Source organism: Lynx rufus, unplaced genomic scaffold (genome assembly GCF_022079265.1).
Source record: "Lynx rufus isolate CCGP_SWC_20201006 ecotype Redwood Valley unplaced genomic scaffold, mLynRuf1.p SCAF_3, whole genome shotgun sequence".
NCBI classification, from domain to species: domain Eukaryota; kingdom Metazoa; phylum Chordata; class Mammalia; order Carnivora; family Felidae; genus Lynx; species Lynx rufus.
This window is the reverse complement of record NW_025814845.1, coordinates 97,534,874-97,561,742: the sequence shown is the minus strand read 5'-3', so window position 1 is coordinate 97,561,742 and position 26,869 is coordinate 97,534,874. Positions and strand designations below refer to the sequence as shown.

The 26,869-nt window shown below is 40.1% G+C and overlaps 1 protein-coding gene and 1 pseudogene across 1 annotated transcript in view; both read right to left on the bottom strand.

Moving 5' to 3' along the window:
- SYNPO2 (synaptopodin 2) overlaps positions 1–26,869 on the bottom strand; it is a 168,700-nt gene that overhangs the window by 92,457 nt on the left and 49,374 nt on the right. The gene's annotated exons all lie outside the window — the stretch shown is intronic.
- Positions 1,348–2,780, bottom strand: LOC124520841 (keratin, type II cytoskeletal 8-like; annotated as a pseudogene).

Below are 26,869 nucleotides of genomic sequence, written 5' to 3'. Positions count from 1 at the left end.
AAAGTCATTGTGTTTTTCTTATTGTTGAAGTTATATTAAATATTGACATAGCAGTTACTGATAACATAGATCAGTAAGTCAGGCAAAATGATTTCTGATTCTGGTGGTCTGTGTGAATATACCATTAAACTGAAATAATCCACCTCTGAAATTGTAGATGGGATTAAAGTTTAGTTCTTCCTAGATGAAAACATGCTTAAGTAGGACATAAAGTACTGTCTGCATACTCACTGTAATGATCTAACAGGATAGGTATCTGCCCAGGACGCCTCGTACGAAGTATCTGACTTTGGACACAACAATGTACTCTCTCACTAAAAGTGTTATAGAAGTTCTCCTTTCTTAGAATCAAATGCAGTAATTGAGTTCATTCTTAGATATGTTTAACTCTCATCTACACCCATGTTTCAAAAATGTCCTCTCCTTCACTTCTCTCTTCATATGATGGGACAAAACACATCTCTATAAGGCAAGCTCAGTGATGTGTGGTTGCAATATAGTTAGTTGTTACACAATGGCTGTACCCACAATTTCACTTGGTCCATGGTTTATTTGCCCTCAGATTCTGGACATCACAATGGTTTGCATTCCCCAAAGCCAGGATCATGGCTAGTGGGTGGTAGAAAGAAAAGTGCCTGTCATTCTGCAAAGATATGACCTGCCAGCAAAGTGTGGATAAGCTCAAGAAACCATTTCCAAACATGGAAACAGGACTGAATCAGTTTGGGGCATATGGAAGCTTTTGCCAGTTCTTAATTTTGCCAGTCTCCCTAGATGATTTCTCAACCACTCAACAAAGGGTAAAAGGGAACAGAATAACTTCTATTGCCAACACTTTGCAGCTATTAGAAATTATCAGACTTTTTCCTAATAAGTCAAATAGATATTAGAAAAACTAGGGGTCTGAAGATTATCCCCAAACCCTTTACAATCATGGGAATATCATAGCAGAATTAACATTTTTAGAAAGTAAGAACTGAATATTTTCATTACTTTCATTACCTGATTAATGGAAGGAACATGTACCCACAGCACAAAAGCACAAAGTTCCACAAATGCATCAGCAGTGCTTCTTTTATTTTATTTTTATCTTATTTTATTTTTTTATCTTTTGGGGGAATTGGCAGAGTCATCTGAGACTTTATTTGGGAAAAGATACTTGAATTAGCTTTTAGTTGGGGGCATGGGCAAGAGGGGGTACCCAGGGCAGTAGACTCCCCCTAAGGGTGGGCTGAGGACTGGGGCTGAGCCTTAAGTGGGTCTCCTGTTCCTGACACTCCCCTGCACAGCTCCTTCCCCTAAGGCTCTATAGCAGCCAAAGGAGCTGGAACAGACCACAGTGGTTGTTCACTTGGACAGGACATCAGACCACTTGGATCTTCCCATCAAGGGCCTCAACCTTCTTCACAACCACAGCCTCAAAGGAGCTGACACGGCTGAAGGGACTGGAGCCCCCGCCAGAGCTGAAGCTGGACTGGAAGGAGCTCAGGCCATAGTTGAGGCCAGGGCTCATGAGGCTCCTGTAGGCCAAGCCCAGGCTACCTGAATAGCTGCTGGTGATCTTAGTATGGATACTCAGGTTCTGCATCCCAGACTCTAGCTGGCTCTCCTTGCCCTCCAACAGCATGCAGTAGGTGGCGATTTCAATGTCCAGGGACAGCCTGACATTAATGAGCTCCTGGCACTCATATAACTGCCGTGTATGTTCTTCTTGGTTTGCTCCAGCTCAGCCAGCTTGGCATTGGCATCCTTAACAGCCTCCTTGCTCTTCTCAACACTAGCAATGGTAGCCTCCAGGGAAGCCCTCTAGCCTTTGTGGCCCTCGATCTCAGCCAGGAGTTGGCTGATATTCTGGTTCATCTCAGGAATCTCCCTCTTTATGCTACAGAGGTCATCGCCTGGATTCCCAGCCAATGTCTACATCTCCTTGTACTTGATGTGGTCTCAGCCTCATGGTCTCGGCCTCAGCCTGCTTGCAGCTGGTGATGTCCTCATACTGGGCTTTGACCTCAGTGATGATGCTGTCCAGGTCCAGGGCACAGCTGTTGTGCATGGACAGGACCATGGATGTGTCAGAGTTCTGGAACTGCAGCTCACAGATCTTTTCACACAGATGCCTTAAGAAGCTAATCTCTTCCATCAGCCCTTCCAGGTGGGACTCCAAGTCTACCATGTTCATGTAAGTTTCATCCACATCCTTCTTGATAAGGACAAATTCATTCTCCATGACTGCATGCTCTTTGATCTCCTCCACATATTTATTCTCAAAGTCCTCCACCAGCCCCACATGTTGCCAAGCTCCACCTCCAACTTCAGCTTCCTTGGCCCAGTGTGTCCAGCTGTTGCGGAAGGTTGTTGATGTAGCTCTCAAGCATGGTGTCCATGTTGCTCCAAGTTGTTTTCTGCTGCTATAGGAGGCTCTACTTGGTCTCCAGAAATTTGTTCTGCTGTTCCACATGCCACAACTTGTCAGGGAAGGAGGCAAACCTGTTGCTGAGACTTTTGATCTGCTCCCTCTCCTGGGTGTGCCCAGCCTGGATGTTGGGGTCCACATCCAGCTCTGGTTCACTGAGACAGCTGTAATGCCCCATATACCTCTGGCCCTGCCATAGTCCCTGACCACACTCATGTTGGTGCCTGGGCCACCCAGGAAGCTGCTGCTGGAAGAAAGTGGAGGAGCTGATGCAGGCACCAGGTGTGCTCATGTAGGAGTTGCTGCTCAAGGCCGAGGGGCTGGAGGTGGACACCATGTAGGACTTCTGGGTCACCCTGATGGACATAGTGGAGGCTGGAGTGGAGGCTGGAGTGGAGGCAAGCAGGCTGAACCTGGCAGAGGTTCGAGAAGGAGCTGAGAAAATGCTTCTAGGTGGGTTATCAATGCTTCTTTATATATTGTCTGTCTTCTATCACTCCATGACCTGGGGTTTCAGAGACTTTGTCTTGTTTTGTTTTCCTATTATTTTTCTCACCAGTTTTCTCTATTTCCTTTGACAACTCTTCTTTCTTCTCTGTTCCTAACAGTAGGTTGTTTTAGAGCAAATCCTTGGTTTTTCTCTCCAAAAGCAATCCCTCAGTGGATTTCTCTGCTCTCAGGGAATTCATCTGTTACTTCTATGTGAATGCTTCAAAATCCACAACCATATTGACAACTGGTTACCAGCCATCTACTACCTGAAAGCCTGTTTCACCTTCAGAACAATAGAGCCAACAGTAAAATTACATCTTTTCTATAAACAAGTTAGTCTGAACATCCCAACTACTCATTCTGTCAGTGGAGGTAAGTCATCATAACATCCAAAGAGCCATATACTAGAAATTAACAAGGGCTAGAAATAAACCCTCCTTCCTGGTGATTCACTACATCACTTTTAGCACCAAGCCTTTTATAAGTTATGTAATTATCCTCTGTTGCTTTCCATTTGTATGCCAGTTATTTGACCAATACTCACTGAGCACTTACTCTGTGCCTGCTACTGCTGCAGGTGCAGGCAGATAGCAAGGATCTTGAAAGACCTTACAGGGTCATATAAGCTTAGAGCACAGAAGCCAACAACACACATACAATGACATAATTAAATTAAAGTGCTAATAAGATCAATATAGAAGGTAAAAGTAGGCTAATGTGACAGAGAAACTGGGGGTAAGATGGTGGAGGCCACATTAGATGGGGAATGCCTCTCTTGAGGAGGTAATATTTGAGCTCATACCTGAATACTGAAGATACAGAGATACAAAGATCTAGGAATGTAGTCTCAACCCAAAGTATATTCGAGAGCTCTGAGATGTGGACAAGCTTGGCATATTTGAGGAAGAGTAGAAGGAAATGAGTCAACAGAAGGCAAATATCAATCAGCTTGTGTGGATTCTGTAGGGTTTCTCAACGTTAGCACCATTGACATTTGGGGCCAGATAATTCTTTGCTATGGGGAGTTCAGTGCAGTGTAGGATATTTGGCAGTATTCCTGGGCTCTACACACTGTGGGCCAGTAGGCTCTCCCTAGTGATAACCAAAAAATGTCCCTGGAAATTACCAAATGGTAGGCAAAAAAGCCTCCAGTTGAGAACCATTGTTGTAGTCCAAAGTAATAAATTTTGATAAATATTCTAAGTGTAATAGAAAGCTATCAAAACATCCTAGGCAGAGAGTAATAGAATGAGTTACACTGTAGGATGTTCATTCTGGCTGTAGTGAGAGAGACAAGAGTAGAGGCAGGGCAGAAATTAGAAGGCCACAACAGAAATTTGAGTCCGAGATGATAGACTAAGGTAGTAGCCAAGAGGATTCATCTAGGAATTAGGTGGCAGGTATTGAGAAGAAGAAAAGAATCAAGCAAGATGCTTAGGTTCTTTGCCAGAGCCATGAAGTAGTTGGAGCTAAGCCCTAAACCTGAGATAGCAATGCCATTTATTGATGCGGAAGACTTGGAAGTAGATTTGCCAATGTAAAGGTTGGAAATCAAGAGTTCCCTTTGCCATATTAAGTTTGAGATATCTCTTAGGTATCCAAGTGGAGACATCCAGTAGGCAGTTAGATGTATATGGGGTGTGGCACTCTGAGGAGAGGTCAGGCTTGAAAATTTAAGTCTAGAGATGGAATTAGAAGATGAGAGATTAGATGGGATCACCTACTGTATTAGCTTCCTGTGGATGCTGTAACAAATGACTATAATTAATAAAACAGAAATTTATTCTCTCACAGTCTGGAGGCCAGAAGTCCAAAATTAAGGTGTCTATAGGAGCTGCACTCTCTCTGGAGACTCTAGGTGAGAAAATTTTTTGCTCTTTTAGCTTCTGGTGGCTGTCACCAAACCTTGACTTGTGGCCTTGTGTGACCATATCACTCCAAGCTCTACCTCTTTTTTTTTTTTTTTTTAATTTTTTTTTTCAACGTTTATTTATTTTGGGGACAGAGAGAGACAGAGCATGAACAGGGGAGGGGCAGAGAGAGAGGGAGACACAGAATCGGAAACAGGCTCCAGGCTCTGAGCCATCAGCCCAGAGCCTGACGCGGGGCTCGAACTCACGGACCGCGAGATCGTGACCTGGCTGAAGTCGGATGCTTAACCGACTGCGCCACCCAGGCGCCCCAGGCTCTACCTCTTTTGTCACACTGCTTCCTCTTCTTCTGTCTCAATTCTCCCCTGTGTGTCTCTTATGAGGACACTTACCATTAGATTTATGGTCTACCTGAATAATCTAGGATGATCTCTTTGTCTGAAGTTTCTTAATTACATCTGCAAAGACCCCTTCTCCCAAGTAAGGTAACATTCACTAACATTCACAAGTTCTGAGGATTAGGGTGTGGACACATCTCTTCACGGACTACCATTCAGCCCACTACACCCAGAGAGAGAGTGTAGAGAGAGAAGACAAAAGGTTCCTCCAAGGTGGATAGAGCCTTAGAGACTCCAACATACAGAAGTTGGTAAAGGAGGAGGAACTAGGAAAAAATGGCTGGGCAGCATGGCAGTCACAGACAACTAGAGAGGGCCTGTGGGTCATGTTTCTTCTGTATCTCCCATGTTTCTTTGTACCAGATTTGTCCCAGTATAAGTTTAAAAGATGATCCTTGAATTGAAATAATTACTTATAGTGATATTCTGAAAAAGCCCATTGCCCATGCCATTAAACTGCTTTGAGATTATCAGAAAAACTCATGGACTTCTCCCTTTGCAAGTGGGAAGACAGAGAGAGAGAGAGAGAGAGAGAAAGAACCTTTTTCATTTTGTGCCAGGTTTTTATTATAACAGTAATCATCACTTTTCTTTTAATTCTTCATTCCTAAGCCCACAAAGTGCTAGCATTTGAAACCTATTTAGGAAATTTTTGGAACTTGCAGCAAACTTCCAAAGTTAAATTTAGGATCCAAACCTCCATGATTGGTCTGTGAAGTGAAAAGGAAGGATAGTGATGATTTGAGGGAACTGATTTCCTCTAATGCCTTGATGTGGGGATGGGGTAGACATCTCAGTGATGTAATTAATTCCTCACTCCTAGGGAAAATATACTGCTTGCCTTGTCATAAAAATAATAGATTCTGTGTTACCAGTAACTCTATAGTCAATACATCTCAGCTTTACTTACTGATGAGCAAACATACCCTAAAATCCTTTGAATAGAAATACATAGGGTCAAAATGTCATCTATCTTATAATGTCAAAATTGGATCTTAAATCAAAGTAAAATTCAATGTATGACCTCAGAATTCAGAATGGTCCTTCCCCTCACCCCCAAGTATGGCTCCCTTGGTGGCTGGCAGAGCACTCTAGGACTTAACCCTCAAAAATTCCAGGGGGAGCAATGTGAGGGAAAATTTCAACTTTTCTTCTAACAAAGTCATCTTGCTTCTACGAGGGAAATGATGACTGAAGTAGTCTGTCTGAGATGGTTGAAGACTATCAGATGAGGTGTGAGGAATTTTCTATAGTTTCCCTCTAGCCATGCAACTGTGGACAAGTTGCAAGGTAGAGCTATTTGGGATCCTGATTTCCTTCATGGGAGATGGATTCGGAAATTGCAGTCTTAAACTTGTGACCCCCTCTCCTACATTTTCCATCCTCTCTCCTAGCTGCCACAAGGTCCTAAGAGGTAAACAAAATTACTTAAGACTCCCAAGCAAGTACAAAAGTTATTAAGTAATGGACCAATTAACTTGGTGTACAAAGTTGAAAAAAAACATATTTTATATTTAAAATCAGAGTATTTAAAGTACAATGATATATCTCAAATCTTTGAGATTAAATTTCACTTGTACTTTCCTCATGTTAACTAACACACGTCCCTATACCCACCCCCAATATAACATACGACATATATCCAAACCAATAATCTGATTTGAGTAAGTACTTGGATGGGTAATGTGCATTTAATGGAAACATAACCACATACTTTTTTTAGAAAAAAAAATAAAATAATTCCTACTATTTAAGAATGCTAAAAGTAAATTTTAAAATGCCTTGAAAAAATGAAAGTTAAAGTAGAAAGAATGTCAAGGAATTGCTGAGGCTAAGAAATGATGCACGGCTTGCCAAAAGTCAAGAGTTCAACAAGCAGCTCTTTGATGTGACTAGAGAATTAGCTTTTTCTGCCCTGTGTTCACTACATAAGTGGAAGGGTATTTTTGCAAGAAAAGTGGCAGCAGGCTTTTTCCCATCAGGCTCTGACAGGAGTGAGCAGCCCTGGGTTCCAGTTCAGGCTCTGTGACCTTGTTTTGTGATTGAAACTAGTTTTTGCCCATTTCTGAAGGTCCTTTCTGTCCATCTGCAAAATAGGAGTAATAATGAACACACTGACTCATTCACAAGTTTGTTGTGAGAAAAACATATTAGTGGATATGGAAGGGTTTGGGAAGGCTTAAACATGTGTGCCATTTGTGTAGTATATGGAATCTGTATTGAGACCTTCTGACACTACCCAGGCCTTATAAGCAACTAGGATAATCACTATTCTTTCCATTAGACCTCCTTGAATAATAGAGTAGCTACCATGTATTTAGTGTGTCACATACATGAACAAAGCATTTAACACTGATCTTTGATATAGGGTTATTATTTTCATCTTTATAGATGGGCAATAAAGTCCAGAGGGATTAAATGGCTTTCCAAATCACAATTCTGATAATAGAGAAATTGGGTTTTGACTCCAAATCTGATTCCTAAGCACATACTCTTATACACTAGGTCATACAGACCCAAAGCCAGAGAGATGTGAAACCTGGCCCCTGACTTCATGGGTGAGTATGTTGATGGACCCTAGCCTACATCCTACTTCTCTTCACCAATTCTCAAGAGCCTTCAAATGAGAAGCATCCAGTAGGTCCCTGCATGGAAGATCACAGTGAACTTCCCTTGGGAAGGACCCTCTGTGTTTATGGGGATTGGCTTTTCCAAATAAAGACCACAATTTAAAGATCCATTACATGGGTGAAATTTGCCAGGACACCCTTGGGATCTAATACGTGAGTGAGTCCATAAGCTTCTTATCACCTGTCACCTTCCTACATCTATTCTTCATGTACCCAAAAAAAAAAAAAAAGCGGGGGGGGGCGGAATTAGAGCTAAGATCACCCAAGCTCTACGTTTTATTTTACTCTGAGTTACACTTCCCTCCACCTCTCCCACCAAGCTTCCTTCCTGTGGTGTTCTGAATATGAGTGCTCAGGGGGCATTACTGATTGGCTGGCTGAGTAAGAACTGATTGACCCAATAAGAAATACGTTTGAGTATGATGAAATAAAAACAATCACTCTTTGGGGCGCCTGGGTGGCTCAGTCAGTTAAGCATCTGACTCCAGCTCAGGTTCATTATCTCACAGCTTGTGGTTTCGAGTCCCACATAGGGCTCAGTGCTGACAGCTCAGAGCCTGGAGCCTGCTTCAGATTCTGTGTCTCCCCCTCTCTCTGCCCCTCCCCTGCTTGTGCTCTGTCTCTCTCTCTCAAAAAATAAACATTGAAAAAAAATCTTAACAAAAACAATTACTCTTCTCATTTCAGTTTGTATCTACTTCTTATTTGGATTCCATCTTAATTTGTGCTAGCCATGTTTAAACCTTTGAAATCATCTTTGATGTTTTCCCTTACGTTTCTTTAACCATTCAGACCATTCCTACTGATATTTTCTTAGTAATATTTCTAGATTTATGCCTTCCTTTTTATCTAAAACATATCTAATTGAATTCCAGGCCCTCATTTTGAAAAAGACACAAATTTCCAAGTAAGGCCAGGCTTCCCTTTTGTTATCCCTTATATCCGTCTTGTACATGGTTGCCAGACTAATATTCCCCAAATACTTTTTTTTTCATTTTCCCATTCTTGCTCTTGACCTCTTTAGCCAACTCTGCCTTATCTATGAAATTAAGTCAAAATTCTTTGCCTGATAGTCACGTCCTTATAACATCTGGATATAAGCAACCTTTCTAAACACATCTCCTATCTCTACTTGAACCTGTTGCTTTGGGCAGACTGTCTTTGTACTGCTCCCCTGTAAATAATGCTTTGTGCATTTTGATCTCTAAACAGTGGCTCAACAGTGGCTTTCTCTCCCTTAAAATCCCTTCTGTTCTCTGTTTCTCTCTTCCAAATCTTCCACTGAAGACCCAATTCAATTCTTGCCTTCCTGAAAAGCCTCCCCTGGTTATCCCAGTCCACGGTAAAATATGGGGAAACACACCCTCTCAATCCCAGCCATAACTGCCTCAGGGTCCATGCACCATCTAAGCACACACACACACTATGTGGGATGCTTTGTATTATGGAACTGAAGTATTTAACATTTCATATGTAAATATTTAAACTTCCCATTATGCTACACCTTCTCTGAGGACAGAAACAGTTTGGGATGGTGGAAAAGAACATGAAGACTAGAGCCAGACTGTTTGGGTTCAAGTCATCACTTACTACCTGGCTGATCTCAGGCAATGTATTTTCTTACATCTCAGTTTCTGTAGAGGCCATTCTAGGCAACCAACCTGAGCCGTAGAAACCTGAGTAGGTAAAAGGGCCCACCTGACTGAATACAAACAGGCCCATCAGGTGACCCACCTCAGAATATCCATTAGCCCTAGCTGACCAATGGGTTACTCACACCCAGGCACAGGTTCCAAAAAAGGAAAATTCTGTCCATTCCCATACTTCCTCACCCACCTCCCCGCCTTAACTACAGCCCTCCACCACTGCCTCCTGGCAGATGGTCTCCCCTCTGCTGTCCTGCCTGCTACTCCCTCGCAGTGTATTCAATAAACTTCTCCTTTGTTCTGCCTTGGGTGAATTCTTTTACCGCTCTCACTGCTGGCCTCTACCTGATCCAGTCACACCACAGTTTCCTCATCTGTAAAACTGAGAACAATATTATACTTTCCTCATAGACTTCTTGTGAGGATTAAATGAGTTAATGAATGTAAGGTGCTTAAACAGTGCTGGGTGTATAGTAAGTACTTTGTACATGTTACCTATTATTCTTCCTTACATATTTCCCAGTGTATAGATATAGATATAGAGAGAGATGCATATAGACACATTTATACGCACATATGAATATCGATATACACATATGTCTATATTCATATCTATATATGTATATATGGAAGGACACTTGATCAGTTAAACAGTTAATCTGGGGGTTGTGGAAATTCCATCTATTTTAGGAATATATATATGCTCCCCTCCAGCTCAGTTTTATGTCTAGGACTGCTGTAGCTGCTCATTCTTCTCTTCCTGACTGCATGCAAGTGTTCTTCTGGGACAGAGAGATGGGCTGCACACTTATTTATTTTCAGTCAAGACTTGCACTAGCAAAGGGACGCCTGGGTGGCTCAGTGGGTTAGACATCTGACTCTTGGTTTCGACTCAGGTCATGATCTCACAGTCATGATCTCAGGGTCGTGAGATCAAGCTGTGTATCAGGCTCTATGATGAGCACCGAGTGTAAAAGTGCTTGGGATTCTCTCTCTCCCTCTCCGCTCCTCCCCCACTCATGGTTTCTCTCAAAATAAATAAAAATAAACATTAAAAAAATAAGAATTGAAATGCCCATTTTCGTTGAATACACTTTTGCATTTGAGACATACATATTCCTTAGACGGCAATCATGAGTCTATATAAAAGGGTGCTTTTGTATTATAATTTGTGTTCAAATTATATGTTCAGTTTGGAAAAAGGATCTAGGACTCTCCCCATGAATAATCTTCCTCAATTTAAAAAAAAAAATAAGAGAAAACAACTGGGGAAAAGTCCCCACTGTTGGATAATGAAGACATTTAAGGCACATGTGTAGGCAAAATTCCAGTTTTTAAAATATCTTTTCTTTTGTTTTAAAGATATGTACAGATTACAAGATATGATTACATGAAAATCAATATATTTAAATATTTTTAAAACCTGAAATAAAAGTGTGACTTTATAATACAGCAAGTAAAGCCTGTATGAAAAGAATATATGTAATTGGTAACACTGAAGAGAACGGAGGTGAAGGATCTGAGGAGAGAGCAGCAGTCACTGTGTAGACAGACAAGGGCTATGTGTCAGGAGGAACAAGGCCCTGGCAGGAATCCTGGCCTTCTGGAAGGTATGAGGGGGATAGGAGGCCAGTGACAGGGGCTCTGCCCTACCTCTTCACACTCTGATCCATTCCTCACCTAGCCCAGAGGGGTCGAGCTTTGTTAAAGGAAAATTACTAGAGAGGACCAAGTATCCCTGGTTCTCAACGGACTCAAGCTCATGCTTATGATGTTCACATTAGTGATCCTTGGCAGTCGATATTAATTCCTAGGAATCTATAATAAGCATGGCGGTTTTGCAAATTATGAAAGTATAATAACATATTCTATATAGTACAAAGTGTTGAAAGCCTCATGATGTGTACAATTTCAAGCAATTTTTTCCCTTTTTTTTTTCAAGCAATTTTTAATTTTCAAAAGGAATGGCTACAGTTGGAGAAAGGCTGGGTCCCAAGGAGTGTCTCCTTTTCCTGCCTGAAGTGGATACCTCTACCACTTATTTCTGAGAACCCTATGCCTTTAATCACCAATTAATACCTTCAAATAGTCGGTGAATATTTAATGAGCACCTCTCTTGTCCCAAGAATGATGAAGCCTATGAAGAGAGAAGTGCAAGGTATAATAGAATCTTAAAAGCAATGGTGTGCCCATTAAAATCTTCAAAATAGAACCAGTGCAAAAAAACTTATTTCATGTTTTTGTAAACTCTCAACACAGTTCGGATAATCAACCAAACATTTTAGCTGAAAATGAATAATGTGTTCAAACTCATATGTGAGGGTTAAAAAAGCATCCTCTTCCTATCCCTTACTATAGTGAAGTTCCAAGGTCACTTCTGTTAGTTATGCTAATGGAACCAAGACCTTTTTTTCTTTTTTTCACATTAGAATCTTCTCAGGGGGAGGCTAAGGACTTATTAAAGGAAAGGAAAGAATGTGGGCATTGCAGGAGTCTGAGTGAGAATTCTGACTTTACTATTTTCAAACCGTGTAGCATTGGGAAAATTACTCAACTCTCTATGAGTTTCAGTTTTCTCTTTTATAGAATTGGGATAAAAATAATTCCTTCTAGAGTTGGTATACAATTAGAAGTAAAGCTTTATAAAGCATTTGGCACAATGCCTGACAAAGTACTTAATAAGTAGTATGTTTTAGTATCATTGCTGGAAAATACCAAATTCTCAATTTTTGATGACCTGAACATATATTAATGAAGAATATGCTAAATTGTTCTATCTGGAAAGATGAATTAAATACCTACCATCCAATGTGATCAATTAAAATACCAATAAGAACAACTGAATGGTAAAACTTAATATTCATATTTAGCTTGCTATTACATTATTTCTGGCATTTTAACCAATCTGCAGTCTTATTGGAGTGGAATTCAAGAATCATGTATAAAATCAATGTGTTAATTCAGAATACATAATTACAAGTAACTTGGATTCAGACAGAACGTCCTTTTTTCTCAAAACAAAAAAAGAGACCCTTTTCTCATAAATTAAAAATTTTTGTTTCATTGGGGCGCCTACATGGCTCCGTTGGTTAAGCATCCAACTCTTGATTTTGGTTCAGGTTATGGTCTCACGGTTCGTGGGATGGAGCCCTGCATCAGGCTCTGCGCTGACAGCAGGGAGCATGTGTGGGATTCTCTCTTTCTCTTTCTCTCTCTCTCTCTCTGCCCCAACTTCATCCTCCCTCTCAAAACAAATAAATAAACATTAAAAAAAATTAGTTTTGGATATTTCAGAAGGAAAAAGCTAAAGACAAAAAAGACAGCCATTTCACTGAATTTCAATATCAGGAGAAGGAATAATCCATATATGGTAAATGAAGTCTTAATGAATTTTATCTCTTTCCATTTAGGATGCTTACTTACTAGTGAAGGGGGATTTCCAGTCCCCACTTGTACTTTTTCCATGGCAGGGAGGTGGGGACTTACTGACTCGTCACCCTTCTTCAATCACTCTTCAAGCAGGGGGATGAGTCGCTTCCCTGATTGTTGAGACTGGGAGGAGGTACTGAGCAAGCTTAGATCAAGCCATCCCCTGCTGGTTCTGCATCCCCCAAGAATCTTACTCAACTGGTCCTTGTGATAAGTTTGAAAGAATGGGCTCTCTCCAGCTTTGCCTGAGATTGGGTGAGGAAATTTAATTCTGGGGTAAAATATTAAAGAAGCTCATTATGGCTATACATTTAGCCACATCCCCAAATTCACCTTACTTTAGTTTTTTTTGTTTTTGTTTTTGATTTTAAGTTTATTTATTTATTTTGAGAGAGACAGAGACAGCATGAGTGGGGTAGAAGCAGAGAAAGAGGAAGATAGAGAATCCCACTGCCAGCGGGGAGCCCGATGTGGGGCTCAAACTCCTGAAACTGTGAGATCATGACCTGAGCCAAAACCAAAAGCCCAATATTTAACCAAATGAACCACCCAGGGGCCCCAACTTCAGTTTTTTGGGGTTTTTTGATTTTATATTTAAATCTTCATCTGTTTCCTATGTTTTGTTTCTCAGTTGTTTCCAATCTCAAGAATAGATGTAATTTGCATTTTGTGATGAAAAAACCCAAGTCCAGAGAAGTAGCATATGTAGCCCAAGGTTATGCAGCTAGTAAAGAGCTGACTTAGAATTTCAGCCTTGGTCTGCTTTACAACACAATGAGGTTTCTTTTCAGGACACAATGCTGCCTTCCTTCTGTTAAACAGTAAAGATAACTACTACAGCAATAATGAAAGTCCTGGTCCTATTGTGAAGCTATAAATTTTCATTGTTGGGTCCCAACAAACTTGCTGTTTCTTCATTTACTGCTGCTGTCGGTAACAGAAAGTGTCTGCTCTGAACTTCCATCAGTACACACTGTGTCTGCATGAGCCAAGCACACACAGAATAAGACAGGACAGAATTATCCAGGCTGTAATGTCTATCAATTCCTCCCGCCATCTGCTTCCTCCCAACTAGTCTCACTGTTCAGGACAAGTGCTTTTTCTTGAGTTATGTATACAATATAAGGAAGATTTGAACATCTTCATACTTGGTTAAAACTTTCTCCTTGGATAGAAGTAGACCAGAAGACTTAATAGTCCCCTGGTTACATTATTTTCACAACATTCAAGTATCTTCCTCTGTTTCCACAGCCCGAGTAGTTTATGGCTCTGACTTTCTGGGACACAACTTTGTATTACCTATATTTAACTATGTTAACTATATGTTTTTTTTATTTTCTGTATTCTTGATGCTCGGACATCTGGGGTTTTACCAACTAGCAGAGACTGCCTTTCCCAGGTTAGCTAATTCCTAGAGATAGTAAACAACTTGCCTTGCCTTTGAGCACACCTTTGATATGCCAACCAATCCTGGGTCCATAACCCCCTCGCACCTCTATCTGGCACTCCTTTGCTCTAATCATCTCAAGGCCAAGTATTAGACAATAGGGACCAGCCCCCTTCCTGTACCACCACAGCCCACAGCACTCAGATGATTCCAACTATCCAACCTTACTTAAACCTCTCACCCTGCCTTGCCCATCCTTAGCTGGAAAACCACACTGAAGGCTTTTGCCCATGCTCTCCCCTTTCTCCTTCTGCCTCCTGACCAACCCTGGTTCTTCCCCTGTGGTCCTTCATGGCTTGGCATGTCTCCTCATCTTGGGAACTGTGAGTAACAAACTACCTTTTTTTTTTTTTTTCAACGTTTTTTATTTATTTTTGGGACAGAGAGAGACAGAGCATGAACGGGGGAGGGGCAGAGAGAGAGGGAGACACAGAATCGGAAACAGGCTCCAGGCTCTGAGCCATCAGCCCAGAGCCTGACGCCGGGCTCGAACTCACGGACTGCGAGATCGTGACCTGGCTGAAGTCGGACGCTTAACTGACTGCGCCACCCAGGCGCCCCAACAAACTACCTTTTTAAAGGTGATTGTCTCCTGATTTGTTGGCTTCACCATACCTGAATAACAAAATCCTTGGGTACCTTTTAAAACAATCTTGTACCCTTGCAAATAGCAATATACCACAGGTATTTTAATATATTTGCCTTTCTTGTGGCAAGTTATACTCTGAAAACTATAGTATTACAAATCAATGAAATGATCATTTTCTAGACTTCTTTAGAAAAATAAGACTATTGAGATGAGGATATGGTGGTTGTTTGCTTCTGTGATTTCTTTTAATGGAATGTTATGTTTTCCAAAATTGATTAAATGCATTTATTTGATAGTGGTTTAGAGTGAAAGAAATCTCAAGCCACCTGGTTGCCTCACAGCTTCAAACAGAATTTTTCAATAAGCCTCATGAAGACAGTAATTATTTTCATTATAAAATATTTTGAAAATGGAATGAAGCCAGAATCAAACTAAACTAAATATAAGTTTGATGTATATTCCAAAGGAAAAATACAGGATAATGAGGATTAACTCAATAATGCATTTAAAAGTAGCTAGCTAGGGGTACCTGGGTGGCTCAGTCGATTAGGTGTCTGACTCTTGATTTTGGCTCAGGTCATGATCTCATGGTTTGTGGGTTCAAGCCCCATCTTGGGCTTTGCACTGACTGTGTGGAGCCTGCTTAGGATTCTTTCTCTCTCTCTCTCTCTCTCTCTCTCTTTCTCTCTCTCTCAGAAATAAATGCACAGTAAAAAATAAAATAAAAGTAGCTAGCTAGATGACCAACATGTAATAGAATTTTTAATAATTGTTTTTCCTACCAATGTGCCTGTAACAGCACTCAACTCGATTTGTGTTGCATTTTTTTAGAGGGGTGTGGCATAAGGGGGGGAGAGGCACAGAGGGAGACAATCTTACGCAGGCAGCAGGCTCCATGCTCAGTGCAGAGCCTGATGGGGGGCTCAATCCGAAAACCCTGGAAGCATGACCTGAGGCAAAATCAAGAGTCAGACACTCAATAGGCTGAGCTACCCACGTGCCTCTATGTTGCATTTTAGAAGGAAGAAACATTATGGAAAACTTACAGCAGTCTTTCAGGGTTAAGGCAATATTTCTTAACCTTTTTTCATAATCACTTCCTAAAGAATTTTTTCTTTCCTATTTTGCCTCATCCCATGAAATGCTAATACTACAGATATACTATACCCTTGTGTAGGTACTGCAGCACTTTGGAGGCCCACAAACCATGATAATAGCCAAGATATTTTTTGCCCCCCAAGAACTAATTTTCACCCCTGTGAGTGATATCACCCCATTGATAACAAGTGAGTTACCAATCGTTCTTAACCCTGGCTGCACATTAGTACTATCGTGAAGGCTTTTAATTACCAAGCCCCCACTTAGCGATTTTTATGCAATTTGTCTGAGAGGGGACCCAGGCTTTGTTGTTTTAAAACTCTGGGGCGGGGGGGGGGGGGGTGGGTGTTGGTGGATAAATAAAGATCCTTCAACTACTAACCAGAGAGGACTATTCTAAGTGCTTACCCAATGCTTTAAGTTGTGCCAAGCTAAGCAAATAACATGATATGGCCTGTTTATAATTTACTTTGATTATAAATTTACATACATCAATTCCTTCACACTGTAATGAAAACTTATATATTTGTACAGATTCCCACGTATAGTCTGGAGATGGATGTAGTGGAGAAAATGTTTCTGGAATAAAAAGAGAAAGTGGGCAGTGATCATGATTTCAGGAACATGGCATTTGAAGGAGAAAATCCCCCCTTTTCATTTCGGGGTCAGCACAGGGATGTTACCTGGGCCTAAGAGCACTGGCAGGAGAGCACTCAGTTTGCCGTCTGACCCAGGAGGGCCTGTTTTGGTAGAACAGTGTTTTCCAAGTGTGGATCTTAGAATTTATTAGAAATTGCAGTTATCGGACCTCACCCCTGGGGCGTGGAGACAGTGATCTGTGGTATTAACAAGCCTACCATGTGATTGCAAAGCACTCTGGGAGTCTGAGAATCACTGTGGTAAAACCTGCCTTTGAGCACTTCATGTCCCAACCACTTCCTTTCTTACCTAAGAAAATTTACCTTTCATTCCTACTGCTAATTTTTATCCTGTACTTGATTAATTTGTTCTTAATTCCTATGAACAAGGATCGGAACAACCTGGGTCGTATTAGTGCAATCAATTAACTTTAAAAGCTCCATCTTTAATAAACCACAGTTGGTTATATTAAACCAGACAAAGCTCTAAACCAACCACTTTGTAGCTCTCTTTATATAATTTCTGTGGGGGGTGGGGGGTGAGGGTAGAGTGGGAATGAGGGTTTTTTTTCTTTTGCTTATAGAGTTAACTAGCCAAAGAAGTTTCCTTTTGGACCATTATAGACATGTAAAATTCTTTATCTTTTGCTGGAAATACCAAATATTAATCAGATCCACCAAAGCTAGGGTGACATTAAATGAAAAGCAGTTTAGACTACAGTGATAATGGCATCCTGTCTCTTGGTATTATTTAAATCATGCCAATTCCTAACCTACCCTGTCCTCCTAAAATTGTATACATATGTATATGTATATATATATATATATATACATACACACACACAATGCTATGGTAGCACTTCCTACTAAAACTTAAAACATATCCTGCAGGCTAGAATTAAACTGTTCCATTCCCTTAAGTTGCTTTCATTGTTGTTTTAATTATCCATAGAGTTTGAAATTGCCTTTTAACACAGGAATAGATCCTAAAGCAGAAGTGTGATGATTATTTCTTTAGGGCTGTGACTTATTTTTTTATAATGTTTATTTTTCGGGGGGTGGGAAGGGCAGAGCGAGAGGAGGAGAGAGAATCTAAGCAGGCTTTGCACTGACAGCAAAGAGCCCAAAGGGGGGCCTGAACTCACCAACCATGAAATCATGACCTGAGCCGAAGCCAGACACTTAACCAAATGAGCCACCCAGGCACCTCTGGGAATTATTAATATTATACTGATTCCAACCTTACAGGGACAGAGAGAGCTGAAGATAACAGAGGATGAAGAGCAGAGTGTGAGACAATAAACTCATTTCAGGTGGCTTTAATCAAACTTAGGAGGACTGGAACTGAAGGCCATCCTCCTCCTCTACATTTCAAGAGGAAATGTTGCTTTAATAAAGCTCAGGTTGTTGACATGAATATGCTTAGGAAATAATATCATATGGGAATCCAGGCATTAAAACAAAGTGCTGTATCAGATTTGCTATGTAGCTTAAAAGAGAAAGCTGCAACACATTACATGTCTCACTGCCCATAAAAGGTAATATAACTCTGCTTGTGACCTTATTGTTCAAATATACATTGTGCCTGATGTAAACCATTTTCCCCATCTGGCTATAAAAGAGATAATACAGAGATGATGGAGAAGTTTATCACTAGAGACTCTGAAGTTCATAGAATTAAGTCAATCTTCTTAAAGATAAATTAAATGGACTTGAAGCCTAAAAGTGTAATTTTTTTTTAAAGATTTGAAACACCAGGTTTTAAACAGTAAAAAAAAATTCATCTTTATAGAACACAGAGATTAAGAAGGGTATTTGATCAAACTTCTAGCTACACGAGAGCAAGACAATCAATTCAGTAAAATATTGGTCAGCTCAAAGTACTTGACCCAAAAGTCCTAGCCTAAATGTATTTCTTTTAATCATAATGCTTTTAATAGAAAAATAAAAGCCTTTTGTTGAATTTATTCTTGAAATACTCATAGAATTCTTTCTGCCCTTTATATAAAAGATTTAGAAAAGACAACATACTAAATTATTTTATAATGGATTTACAACATTAGAGTGAAATTATAAGGAGACTAAACACACTTTAGTGTAACTTTCTAGGATTTTACAATCTCCAACAATATTAATGAAGACATAAAATGTATTAGAGCAATTCTAATGAAGTTTGAAGAACATAAAAGGAGTAACCAATTACTACTTTAATTTTATAATTAGAATGCAATGGAGAGCAAACAATGGTATTCAGGACTCATACAGGAAGGCAGAGCCTAACCCAGGATCTGAAGGCCAGACTGTAACATCCTCTGATACCTCTTCTCTTCTTTTTTTTGTGGCAATTTTCTAAAACTGGGTCACAGAAAGAACGAGAAAGTCAGTGACCTCTCCTGATCATGTCAGCTGTTTTCAAAAGAGCACTGGAGTTTACCAAATAGCACATCTTGCTTGAGCCCTCATTTGACAAGAAAGTGCTATTTCTGCCTGATGTCTTACCTTTCTTTCTAAACCATCAATGTCAGGTCCTACACGGAAAATAAAACCCATATACACCACAGAAGAACACATGCTTTTAAGTTTATGGCATCTGGAGCTACTTACAGCATTTTATGTAGAGAAGTCTCTGGATGGAAGTTGTTTTGTGTGCCTGTCCTTCCCATTTCTTTTCTTTCAGTCTACCTCTGATTATCTTGGTAGATGACATGATCTCAACCTACCTTTATCTAGAATGCCCTACAATGAACACATCTTGCTTTTTCCAGGTATTTTCCTATTCGTGTTTTTCAAGAAAGTGTTATGTGGTCAAATAGCTGTTTTCAAACCAGCTGTAAGAGAAACTTTTCAGGGATAAATTGTTGACTATTTTGCTTCCATATATATAGCACCCTAATTTTGAAGTCAGTATATTATAGAACTTTAGAAGATAGCTATATAGGACAATTTTGGGCCTATCAGCTTGCTTTTTATTTTTTATTTTTTGTTTTTTTTTAATGTTTACTTTTGAGAGAGAGAGAGAGAGCATGTGCAAGAGGGGGAGGGGCAGAAAGAGGGGGACAGAGGACATGAAGCAGACTCTGTGCTGACAACAGCAAGACTGATGTGGGGCTCAAACTCACAAACCACGAGATCATGATCTGAGCTGAAGTCGGACATTCAATCAACTGAGCCACCCAGGTGCCTCTCATCTTGCTTTTTAAAACCTGTGTAGTAACGACCCTGCAATGTCATGTCTTAGTTTCTAACATCTTTAGCTTAATAGATAAGAATAACACATCTTACTTTCTTGTCCCAAGTAACGTATGTTTCAATGTATCCTGCCTTGCAAGATAAACTAAAGATATTCAAAAAGTCATTGCAGTATCTTGAACTACTAGAGAGTAGTTCAAATCTGGTTCCAATGTTATTAATTCAAGTCTTTTTTTCTTTCTTTTAAGTATGCAGTCTTAGCTTTTAGAATTTCTTTTCTTTCTTCCTTAACTCATCTTGTTTTGGGGACAATTACAAAGAGTTTTAGTCATGGGCAATTTATTTCTATCAATATTCTCCTATAGTAACACGACAGTGATCTTTGGAACCTAGACTGGTATATAGTGAAACATCTTTTATCAGAATTCTCTATGCTCTTTGAATAATTTTAAAATAATTTAAAAAATCCTACTGCAAAGAGCAATGGATAAGAAATAAGGAATTAAAGAGACAACCTGACTCTAAAATATAGTCAGAATAGGGGCACCTGGGTGGCTCAGTCAGTTAAGCATCTGACTCTTGGTTTTAGCTCAGCCCATGATCTCATGGTTCATAAGTTCAACCCACTTGTTGGGCTCTGTGCTGACAGCACAGAATGTGCTTGGGATTCTCTCTTTCCCTCTCTTTCTGCCACCTCCCCTGCTTGCTTGCACATGTGTGCTCTCCCTCTCAAAATAAATAAATAAACTTAAAAAAATTTTTTTAATATAGTCAGGATATACTACTATAGGAACTTGGGTAGGTGAAAATAATAATGGCTCACATTTCTTAAATCCTTACTATGTACTGGGCACAGCATTATATATTCATTATCATTAAATAAACAGCAAGTCCAAGAGACAGGTACCATAATTGTGCCTGTTGTTTGTTTTATGAAGAAACTGAGGTTTAGAAAGGCAAGCAACTAATTCAAAGTTATACACTCCTAAGTGGTAAGGCAGGATACAAACACAGTTCCTCCTGACTTCGTGCTTAACCACCACACCATCCTCTCCCCTATCTATATAACCCTAAATTCACTCTCAATGATGTATACTTTTAGTGTTGACTCAAACTCCACCCATCATTTATTTTTAAGGCATCATAGATAATTGTTAGAACTACATACAAAGCCTTTGAAGGACTAAATAAGCCAATTATTTCCTTGCCCAAGGACATAAGTTGTCAAAATATCTCCTAAACAACAAAAACAAATATAATAAGCATGGTGGGTAAAACTTGCCCAATTGTATTATTATCCTTGTAACTGTTTCTGTCATTGGTTGGTAAAACATGGCCTTAGCCATCACCATCATCATTAAATAGAACTTGACTTCAGTTTGCATCAGCATGAAAGTTAGTGATTAGCCCAACTTACTTTCAGCTAAGGAATGTTGCTATTTGACTCAAGTTGGTATGTGTCCTTGTTCCTTTATTTACTACCAAGAGTCATTGTTTTGTTTTCACTGCAGATAGTCCAAAAAAGAATGGAGGAGTTAGCTAAGAAGCTGGGAGTGGGTAACTGTCTTGATTTGTCCAGGACTGACGAGTTTCCCAGGAAGCAGGACTTTCAGTTTTAAAATTGGGACAGTCTTAGGAAAACTGCCATGTATCGGTACCAGGAATGGACTTCTAATTTCATTAACTGTTCTGTTACAATACCTATCTCTCCTAGTCGGTTACAATACACTAAACATGCACTTGATTTGACACTGAAAAGCTATCCTAGATCAGACCTACACGGCCAAAGTAAAGCTAACGTCTGAGGGAAACAATTAAATACTTCCTTGCCTATAGTAGAAATTCTAAATTTGAAGTATGGTGTCAGCTTCAAAATTAAACTTTAAGGGGCACCTGGCTGGCTCAGTCAGTAGAGCAGGCGACTCTTGATCTCAGGGTTGTACATTTGAGCCCCACGTTAGGTGTAGACATTGCTTAAAAATGTTTTAAAAAAATTAAATTTCAGTATATAAAAAGTGTAATAAGACCTGTGCTAAATATTCTCACTATCAGAAATTTGGTTGTTCACACATATTCATACTTCCAGATATTTGTAGCACTGAAAGCAACATGACTATCAAGTAATGTTTTGCTAACACTCATGCCTCAATATGAACATTTCTCCCCAAACTTCCTCCAGTGATGTTGACTTAGCTCAAGACATTTCTAGAACTTCTTTTAGAATTGCCTTTAGAGCCAGATTTATTTAATTTATAGCTCATCCTCAGTTTTTATGAACATGGCATTAGGAACGTGGATTATTCTCCTTATTTGCTACATACAGGTCCATATAACTTGATTTTTCCCCTAAATTTAAACTCCTGCATTAGAGGGCAATGTTTGCAACCTCTGATGTTTGTCAAAAGAACATGACACAAGTTCAGAAGACTGTTCCAAGAAGGTGTGACAGCATTGCTCTGATCAGTGGCAGCATGTTGGCCTGAGAAGACAACTCCCAATTTTAAAGAGAGCAATTCTGAAGTTATAAGCTCTCTATGGTTGTTCCCTTCCCCCCACATCACTTATGTTAACTTCAAGTCATACTCTTTAACTGTCAGCTAAAAAGCCTATAGCTTTGGTGTTCATCTTAAGCCCAGCCCTCAATGTTGTCATGCTATATCTCAATCCAGTTAGGTTTCCTTTCAAACTGGAAAGGTATCTATCCCAACACTGAACCCCTTGCTTGTAGCTTGTGATGTCTCCTTCTCTATAAACTACTCTTCCCTTCAGGGCTGCTATATTTACCTCTAACATATCAGCTAGTTAACTTGTAATCGCTTCATGGGAGAGTCAGGGGACAAGGTTGGTTGTGTGAAGTCTCCTCAGGTAAACTTGTCAAACACATTATCCTCTAAAAGAAGGCTTTTCAACAACAGTAGATTACTGACATTTTAGATTGGATAAGCATCTGTCATGAGGGGCTGTCCCGCTTATTGTAGCATGTTTAGCAGGATCCCTAGCATCTATCTACTAGATGCCAGTTGTGACAACCAAAAACATCTCCAGACATTGTCAAATATCCTCACAGGGCAAAATCTCTCCTAGTAACCACCAGCTAACACAGGAAACATAAAGATGTATTGTTGTCTTTAGAGAATTTTACGTAATGTACACTATGCTGAGCTAGACTAAATTTTACTTAGTTTGGAGGAAAAAGACCCTCACGTTTAAACCAAATGAAAATATACTCAATTAACTCAAATTTACTCAATTAACTGATATAACCAAATCTATATTCAGAAAAAGTAGTGTTTTCCTGGTTAAACACTAACCACATGTGCCAGGCAGAAAGATGTCCACTCATTTTTTCATTCCACTAAAATTTACTGAGCATCTATCATGTGAGAAATACCACATTGGGCCCTGGGCTTACAGTGGTGAATGAGATAGACAGGACCCCTGCTCTCAAGAAACCTACAAGGAGCAAGTTTGGGAGATGTAAACAATACAGTGAAATATGAACTGTACTGCAACGGGCAATAGAGTAGTGTATTAACTATGTTTTTATTTTCTATATTTCATAATGTTTTGACATCTTGGACGGGGTGAGGATTACTGGCTGGAGAAAGACTGTTCCTCCTAGTGGTGGCTAATTCCTAACAGGATAAACAGCGGGCCTGAGAGCACTCCTTTCATATACAAACTGACCAATCCTAAGTCCTTACCCTCAACCACCTCCTTTATCTAACCCTCACCCTCCAAACCAAGATTTCTCCTGCCCTAAATCAACATGAGTCCAGGTATCAGACAACTAGGACAACTCCTATGCCCCAAAGCCCACAAGAATTATTCAAACTAACCAGTTCTAAGCTATTCGGCCTGCTTTGCCTTTCCCACGGAAAATACAAAAAAGGCTGTGACCTATGCCTTCTCCACATTCTTTTTTCTTCCTGACTGACACTGGTGCTTCCCCATGTGGCTGTGCATGGCATGGTATGCCCCTTCCTCTCTGGAAATGTAAGGAATAAAAATCTTTCAATGGCATTAGCCTCTCTATGATGCCATTTAGTCACTTCTAAAAATTAAAACCCCACAGGTACAATCATTGAGACGGCACATAGCAAGAATACTTTACTCTAGTAGAAGAGACCAGAAAAGCTTCCCGGAGGAAGGATTACACTTAGGTGAATACATGGGGATACATTTCACACAGGGAGAAAAGAATACATAAATGGCCAGGTATGACAAGTAGAGGTAGGACAATGGAAGGGCAGAGCCATCCAGAGGTTCATCTTGAAGGCAACAGGAAATCAGTAAATGTTTAAATTAGGTGAGTAACAGGATTTGATCTGTTTTATTAGGAAGATCCTTTTGGCTGCATTGTGGAAGACAGCTCTTAGTGGGAAAGAACTAGACAGAGACTGGTTAGTAGGTTTTTAAAGCAATATAGGAATATACTGTGTCCTGAATGAAACTGGTGACTGGGAATGAACAGAAGTAAATGAAGATGAAGAACTGAACAGAGCTGATGAAAGAAGGAGCGAGGAAAAAGCCAAGATTTCTGGTTTAAGAAACTGGTTAGATGTGTCTAGTGGTGCCTCTTACTGAGGTAAAGAACTCGGGAGGAGAATCAGATCTGGAGGGAGGTTGAACTTGAAATGTCTGTCAGACATGAAAGTAGATGTCCAGCATTCATTTAGATATAAAGGTCTGGAGCGAGAAGAGAGATGATGCTCTAGAGACAGAACATTTAAAAATCACGTCTAAATGATTGAAAAGTCATCTCCAAGAAATAGAAATGACAGCCAGGAATGACGTTGGAAGAGTAAGCTGAATGACACGAGAAGTGTTCAGTCAGAAGCCAAGAAAACATCCACATTAATCAATAGGAAAAGAGGAGCTCTCTGGGGAGGCTGAATTGGAGTGACAGGAGAGGCAGGAGGCAAACTTTTATTTGGAATTCTTACTTCTCCATCTCCTTCCAGCCTGACGCCATCATCCCTACCTTATTCATCTGAAAAACTATTCTGTCAGGATTTTTTGTTGAAAACTCACGTCCAAGCATTGCCTCTTTTGTGGTGCTTTCTTTACCACCAGGTAGGCAAAGGGGTCTCTTCTCAGTTACAGTATGGGTCTTGGCATATGCATGCCCCCCCGCCCAGGGCAGAGACCATTCTCACCATCGTACCCCCAGTCCAACAATGAGCACATAGTAGGCATTCAATTTATATTTGTTGAATAAAAGAAGAAAAGTAAGTTCTCATGCTTGATGCCTAGGATAGTCCTTATGTAATCACTTGAAGCCAATTTACTCTTTTTTTTAAGTTTATTTTGAGAGAGAGAGAAAGCACAAGTGGGGGGAGGGTCAGAGAGAGAAGGAGAGTGAGAATCCCAAGCAGGCTCCACAGCGTCAGCATGGAACCTGACGCAAGGCACAAACCCACGAGTGGCAAGATAGTGACCTGAGCCGAAATGGGACATTTAACCACTGAGCCACCCAAGTGCCCCACTCTTATTTTGGAAATAATTGTAAGAAATTTTCTAACCCACAGGTGATTAAAAACAGAGGGGAGATGGAACTAGAGGCACACATACTCACACACACTGACAGAGCACTTAAAAGTGACAAGACAGCTTAAAAGTGAAAGAAAAAAACCTTAAAAGCTTTGTATGTGGCAGTCTAGTGTCCTCCAGTGTAAGTGCCAATGTGTTCACAAATTTTAACACACTGCAGTTCAGAAAGTGATGTTCGTGGGGTGCCTGGGTGGCTCAGTTGGTTAGGCGTCCAGCTTCGACTCTGGTCATGATCTCACGGCTCCTGAGTTCAAGCCCCGCATCAGGGTCTGTGCTGACAGCTCAGAGCCTGGAACCTGCTTTGGATTCTGTGTCTCCCTCTCTCTCTGCCCCTCCCCTGCTCACACTCTGTCTCTATCTCTCAAAAATAAATCAATGTTGAAAAAAATTTAAAAAAAAAAGAAAGTGATGTTCTTGTGAGAACATCGAGTCTTCAAGTCTTGAAATTATGACAGGTAAAACTCTAAGTAAGTCAAGAGAGTGTGCATTTTTGACAGACTTATAGTATAATGGCAATTATTTTTAGTGTTTAGCGTTTAAGGCAAAGGCTATATAAATGTGAGAAAGATTCACAATATAAAGTGATCACGCCTTGTAGCTGAGTCTCCAGCTATCTAGAATATGCACATTATGTGGAACAGCTCATTCTGTAACAACAGGAATGCCACACAAACACGTCGCTGCCATATGTGGACATGCCTTACTCAGAATTACAGAATGGAATCTCTTGCCTTTCTCATTTATAAACCTATGAAGACAGTGTTTATTACAAAAGCGTATTAAGCATAACACAACATTTCCAAGTGGCTGCCCCCATTGTTATAGGCGTCTTCTGTGTCAGGAGGTTCAAGAATTTAAGATTTCGGCAATGTGAGTTCCCTCCCTGTCCTTCATGGAAGAACACAGACGTGTATTCTGTTGCCTTTTGCAGAGAGTTAGCTTCTCTGCCACCAACTCGGGACTGTGTTCTTGGACATGAAAATAAAATTCACTCAAGAAATATTCCTAAATAGGGCACAATGGTTAAACTGGCAATGCTATAAATATTACAGGACCGGAGTATATTTTTGTCTTTATTTCTCTATGCCAGACACTGTTAAACCAACTGTTAATACACAAACTTTTTTGTTGTTGTTGTTGTCAAGGAGAGTATGCACCTTCTTTAGGGCTATTTTAAATTCTGTGCCCCATTTCATATAAATATTTACCCAAAGGAAGGTGTCTGACAGTGAAAATCTATACACTGTCATAACCCTTTTACACAGAGCAGTATTTTTACTGTATAGATCTTACCAGAGGTATTAAAAGGTCCCCTATGAAAATCCCATTATGAAGAGAGAGAAAGAACAAAGGCAAATTATCATTATTCAACAGTTGAAGTTTATAAAAACAAGATGTCTTTGTCAGGAGGTTCAACCAGTTTGCCCTGTGTTTGAAATCTGCTAAACTAAAAAAATCTCAGCATAAAAATAAAAA